We start from the raw sequence: 6372 nt of genomic DNA on the forward strand, positions 1-6372 counted from the left end.
GAAGTACCTGTTTTGCGTACAGTGGACGCCCAATAAACGTTATTGACTGAATGATGTTCAGGTCTGCAGCCAAAACCGAAATCCTCTCCCGCCTTAACTGAAAGCTAACGAGGCTCGCCCACATTGCTGAAAAACATGAAGTTCTTTCCTAAGTTGGGCATTTTAACCTACTCCACTTTAAAATTAAGGTCTGCTGCGATTTCTGTAACCTGGGTTTGGGACCTCCGCTCTGATATAATGGCAGGGTGCCTCTCAAACCGATAGCTGAGTGTTATTGGAGTCACACAGGGTTACAATCTTTGCTTTGTCCTTTGGTAACTGCGGGTCCTCAGAGAAGCTGCTCAACCCAGTAGCTATCTATTGCTTCACCTGTAAAATGTCAGTAACTCAGGTACCTATAAAGTACCTAACAGTGTTCCTTATTCTGAATTAGTGCCAGCTAATAATATTATCATTATTATCCTTAACTCCATCACAAGTGAATACAAATTCCTTGAAGGTAAAAGACCATCTGATTTTCATAGTGTCTTCCTGTCTCATTTTTCAGACTCAATCAATGTTCTTGTGAGGTGAATTCAAGCCAGGAATTAAAGCTGTATTTTAAATCCACTTAATATTTATAGGAAGCACAGCCTGTGCCAAGTCCTTTGTTAAGTTCCGGAGATACAAACAAGTGGGAGACAGTCTTAACCATGAAGAATATAAATAAATTAATTGCAATATAGCAGGGACGGGAATAGAGGAACACAGGTGCTCTCTGAGCCCAGAGGATGCTGGGATACTGGTTAAAAGACTTTCCGAAGGCTGGGAGCAGTGGCTCACGCCTGGAATCCTTGTACTCTTGGAAGCCGAGACTGGAGGATTGCTTGAGGTCAGGATTTCCAGACCAGCCTGAGCAAGAGCCAGACCTCCATCTCTAAGAAAAATAGAATAAGTAGCCAGGCATCATGACAGGTGCCTATAGTTCCAGCTACTCAGGAGGCTGAGGCAGGAGGATGCTCAAACTCAGGAATTTAAGGTTGTGAGCTATGATGCGACAGCACTCTACAGAGTAAAACTCTTTCTAAAAAAAAGACTTTCCTAAAGCCATACAGTTGTTTTTAGAGAAAAATTTGAACCAGAATTAAAGTCCTGGCAGACTTCTGCGTTTTTTTTTTTTTTCCTTCCTCAGGCCCAGGCAAGATTTGAACTTATCATTCCTGGTGTGCAGGGCAGATGCTCTAACCACTGAGCTAGCACCCAGCTCCTGGCAGAGTTTTGAATCTGACCTTTGAGGCAGTGATGAGTCCAGTCATTCAGAATGCAAAAGATACACCATTCATCGTTTGGAAATTAGGCATACCAGCCATGTGCTGAGATGGTCATTATTGGATAAATAAGGGCATTTCTGACATTCAGAAACACTGCTTCCTACCTTAGCCTGCATTATCCTGGGTCCGTGGTCATCCCAATACAAATCCAGAATGGGGGGAGGAGAATATTAAACAGCCAAAAGAAATCTTCTTGCTTATTTCTATGCTGACACTAGATTTTAGCCCTAGGACAGTTGTAAGAGACAGAAGAATGGACCCTGATATCCAGATGGCCCAACACAGCTAGGCCTTTGTGTTCTCCTGTTAAACGCAGTTACACAGAACATCAGTAACACACAGGGTCACCCTATAACCGAGCAAGTGAGACAAAAAACAGGGGTGCTGTTGTCTAAGTACTGATAAAAACAAGGTCACTGTGCAAACCCCCAAAGCACCAAGCCTGTCTCTATCCTGCCTAATATGAATGACAGCTGCTGCTCTGCTGGTTACGGTTCTACCTTTGCTCTAGCCTTCCTGACTTCAAGATGAGATTTATTAAGAACATCTGATCATAGAATGGTTCCTGCTACCTCATATATCTAATCTAGGAAAAAAGTACTGCTTCCTTAAATCTCAATCAAAATCACCTAATATGAACTTAAATCCTTTAAGTTCTTTTTTAACACCTGCTTACTGAGATAGCTCATGGTTCCCTGTGGTGTGCATTCTCCGAACCACACTGAACAATGATAAAGCCAATGTGTTCAAGTACACAAGCATTCCTGGTGGTCTTGGCTAGAGGTCATTGACCCTTCAAAACATTAGGTATTCCACTTTATAAAGTTATGGAGTATGAGGCCAGGCACGGTGGCTCACGCCTGTGATCCTAGCACTCTGGGAGGCCAAGGCAAGTAGATCACTTGAGCTCATGAGTTCAAGACTAGCCTGAGCAAGAGACCCCTGTCGCTACTAAAAAGATGAAAAACTGAAGCAAGAGGAACATCTGAGACCAAGAGTTTGAGGTTGCTGTGAGCTATGACGCCATAGCACTCTACTGAGAGTGACAGAGTGAGACTGTCTCAAATAAATAAATAAATAAATAAAAAGGTTATAGAGTATATTATTGGTCAACTATTTCAAGAAACACAATTGAGCAATCCCTCAAGAGTGCCAGCCAATCTTCCAAATGCTCAAAATATAGCAGTGAACAAAACAGGAAAAAAATGGAGAAGTAGAGAAATCAAAAGCAAATAAAAGAAGGTAATTTCAGATACTACAAATGCAATGGGAAAAAAAATAAGCAGAACACTGGAATAGGAGACTAGGGGTCAAGGGAGTGGTGCTATTGTAGGTAGGATGGTTGTGAAAGGCCTCTCAGGGGAAATGATATTTTAGCAGAGGTCTGGTCAGCGAGAAGAAATCAGACATGGGAAGATCCAGGGAAAGAGCATTCCTGGCAAAGTAAACAGCAAGTCCAAGAACCTTGAAGCAAGAACATGCTACATATGTTTCATAAACAGGAAAAAAAAAATACAAAGATCAGGAGGGCTAGGCTAGAGCAGAGATGGGGGGGAGTGGTCAGAGACAGAAGTCACATCACACTCCCTGGGAAAGAGTTAGAACTTTATTCAAAGGGCAATCAAGTCCTTTGATAAGAGAGTGTATGAAAATTACAATAGCAGTCTTTCAGGCATATAGTAAGTACCCAGTAAGTATCCCTCCAAATGTGGAGTAAAAACACAAGTCTAGTGTCCCCTTTCTCCTTTTTAGGAGATTTTATTTTGTTTTTTTTTTTTTTTTTTTTTTTTTTTTTTTTTGAGACAGAGCCTCAAGCTGTCCCCCTGGGCAGAGTGCCGTGGCATTACAGCTCACAGCAACCTCCAGCTCCTGGGCTCAAGCGAGTCTCCTGCCTCCGCCTCCCAAGTAGCTGGGACCACAGGCGCCCGCCACAGCGCCCGGCTATTTTTTGGTTGCAGCCGTCATTGTTGTTTGGCGGGTCCGGGCTGGGGATTCGAACCCGCCACCTTAGGTGTATGTGGCTGGCGCCTTAGCCTGTTGAGCTATAGGCGTCGAGCCTATTTTGTTTTATTTTATTTTACAGACAAAAATGAATTGCATTTGGATGTTTTTAACAAGTGAGTCAAAAGAAAATCATCGATCCAGGCCTCATTTTCTCACTGGTCAATTTTAGCATCTTTCTCTGTGCCGGTTAGATCACACCACTTAGCTGTTGTTTTCATTCTTCAAACCAGGACTGATCTGGTGTGAAGGAGAGAGAAGAGGAGTGCGACTGAAATTGATCTGACAAGTGGGGGTAAAAAGCAAGAGGCAGGATAACATGGAGCTGAGTCTAAGTTTTCATGAATTTTTTTTTCCCTTAAATAGCTCCCACAGAAAGTCTGGCAAAAATAAAGTTTATTTTTATTTTTCTCTTTTCCCCCATTGTCATGCTACAGGAGTGCTGCCTCAGCTCTGGAGACCACACCCACACACAACACCTGCCAACTAAAAGGGGGTTTCCCCCATTTGTGTGCCTTTTAAAGCCAGAAGGCACCCGAATACTTCCTCTCCCATTTCACTGGCCTCTTGCTGATCCGACCATTGGGAAGGTAAATAGGATGGCTATAAATGGCTGAGTCATGAGGTGGGTGCAGGATAAGCACCTGAAAAAAATTGGGTCTCTGCTGGCAAAAAGAAAAAAAAAAAAAGAGGTTAATGACAGCTGTTTAAACACATATTGTGTGAAAGTTGCCAGAATCCAAGCGGAGTCACTTGTGTTAAAACCCTCCCAGGAAGAACCGGGAAGGCCATCAGGGTAGGTTCTTATGAATGTGTGCCTGATACCAAAATCTATCACAACAGACTCTGCAACAACCACAACCTTGCACAAAGGCCACCGCAACCTTATTTTTGAAAACAAAAACAAAGCAAAAACTAAAACCTTCTATAAGGACATCAGCCCAGCAACCGCCCATCCAACCTCTGGCTGAGGCCACCTTGTCATGATTCATGTAGTCGAGGCTGCTTATCTCAACACAATTATGTAATCCTCATTTTTTTCTTTAAAAACTTTTGTCTGCCTTTCCCTCCCTGAACCCAACCAGTGTATTCTCGTTGCAATGCTTAATCCCAAATAAGTATCACTTTCTTTGACAGAGCTTGGCTCTCTATTATTTGGGGTTTTGACAGTTGTGATAGAAATGAGAAATGTAGTCCAATACCCAGCTCCCTCCTGGATTAGACTGCCCAGCCCCCCTCAAAGATGGGCACAGACATACAAGCATGACTAAGTTTGGCCAGCAGAAGATGCATAAGGGTGAAATATGACAGAGAGATTCTATCATCAGGTCTGGACTTCTGGGACTAAGAAGGTTTATTGTGGATGGTGTCTGAAAGATATGGGGTGGCATCAGGTGGAGATAGGAGAAGGCCAGGGAAGGCTTCAGACTGCCTTGATGGTGAGACATCCATCAGTGGGAAATAAGAAGAGGCAGGTAGGAAGGTAGAAGGAGTGAGGAGGAAGCACCCCAGACTGTGGTGGTGCTCTGAGAAAGTCTCCTGGCCAAGACCACTTGGAATCTCAAATGCACACTGCCTGAAGGATAGTTCCACGGTGAGCACAGATGGCCATGCCTTAGTCATTCCACCAGCCTGTGAGCTGCCCAGAGACTGGACCTAGGGGTCAGCTGGAACACAGCAGCTTATCCTACAGGTGCCAACAGCTGGAGGTTGACAGCAACTTCATTCCATCATTACAGCAGGTTCTGACCTGGAGAGAGACATGAGCAGCGCATTTCAGGGCTGCTAGGTAGAAGCAAGTTCTTGATTACGAGAGTAATCTAGATAGATCAGAATAATCTAGATTCTAGTTTTCCCAGCTGCAGAGAGGCTGGAAGCATATGTGGAGATGCTGGGTCCTCTATCAGCTTGGATCCCAAGTCAGTGCACCAAACGGGGCCCCACGTACCCCACCCCCCACTGAACCTGCAATATGAGTAAGAAAAAACATTTGTGGTCTGTAAGCCACCTAGTTGTTAGGGCTGTGTTGGCATAGCATGTCATATCTTAGAAAGAAGAGCACAAGGCATCATAACAGGACGCAGAACTAACTGTGTCTGCCACAGTCCACGTTACATTTCCAAATGTATTGGCATACAACCGATTGCAGCATTTTCTGAAGGTAAGTTTAATCTCATATCTGTGGATGTGCTTTTCGTAATGTTTATTTGCACTTTCTCTTTCTTGATTAGCCTTGCTATACATTTATCCATTTTATTGACGTTTTCAGAGCCCATTTGTATTTTTTCATCATCTCTCTTTATTGTTTTGTTTTCCATTTCATTTATTTATAGCCCTTGTCTTTATTATTTTTTTCTCCCTAACTTCTTTGGATTTACGCTGATATTATTTTTTTATAAATTCTTGAGTTAAGAGTCAAATTCATTTAACTTTCTTTCTTCTAAATACTGCTTAAACTGTATCTCAAACACTTGGATATTGTTTTAACATTTACATGTTTTAATATCTTGTAGTTTCTTTTGCCTGTTAATCTGTGAATTATAGAGAACTTTTCTGTTTCCAAGTGAATTTCTTTTTCAAATGTATGAATAGTTTTACTATTGAGTTCTAAAGTTATTTTAGAGAAAACCATCACTATGAAAGTGATTCTTTGAACTGTATCAGGGTCGCCTTTCTTCATTTTCCTGATGTTTAATAACTTGAACATTTTTCAAAACATTTTCTTATAGCATGTGCTACTTATTCAGTCCACAAATCATATTTTTAGTAGACAACATTGAACATCTCTCTCTGATCAGAAGGTTAGTTCCTTGATGATCAAGAGAGTGTCTAGGCTCAGTGCCTGTGGCTCAAGCGGCTAAGGCGCCAGCCACATACACCTGAGCTGGCGGGTTCAAATCCAGCCCAGTCCCACCAGACAACAATGATGGCTGCAACCAAAAAATAGCTGGACCTTGTGGCGGGCGCCTGTCGTCCCAACTACTTGGGAGGTGGAGGCAGGAGAATCGCTTGAGCCCAGGAGTTGGAGATTGCTGTGAGCTGTGTTGCTACAGCACTCTAC

This window comes from Otolemur garnettii, unplaced genomic scaffold, assembly GCF_000181295.1.
Source record: "Otolemur garnettii isolate 467f Iridium unplaced genomic scaffold, OtoGar3 scaffold00007, whole genome shotgun sequence".
NCBI classification, from domain to species: domain Eukaryota; kingdom Metazoa; phylum Chordata; class Mammalia; order Primates; family Galagidae; genus Otolemur; species Otolemur garnettii.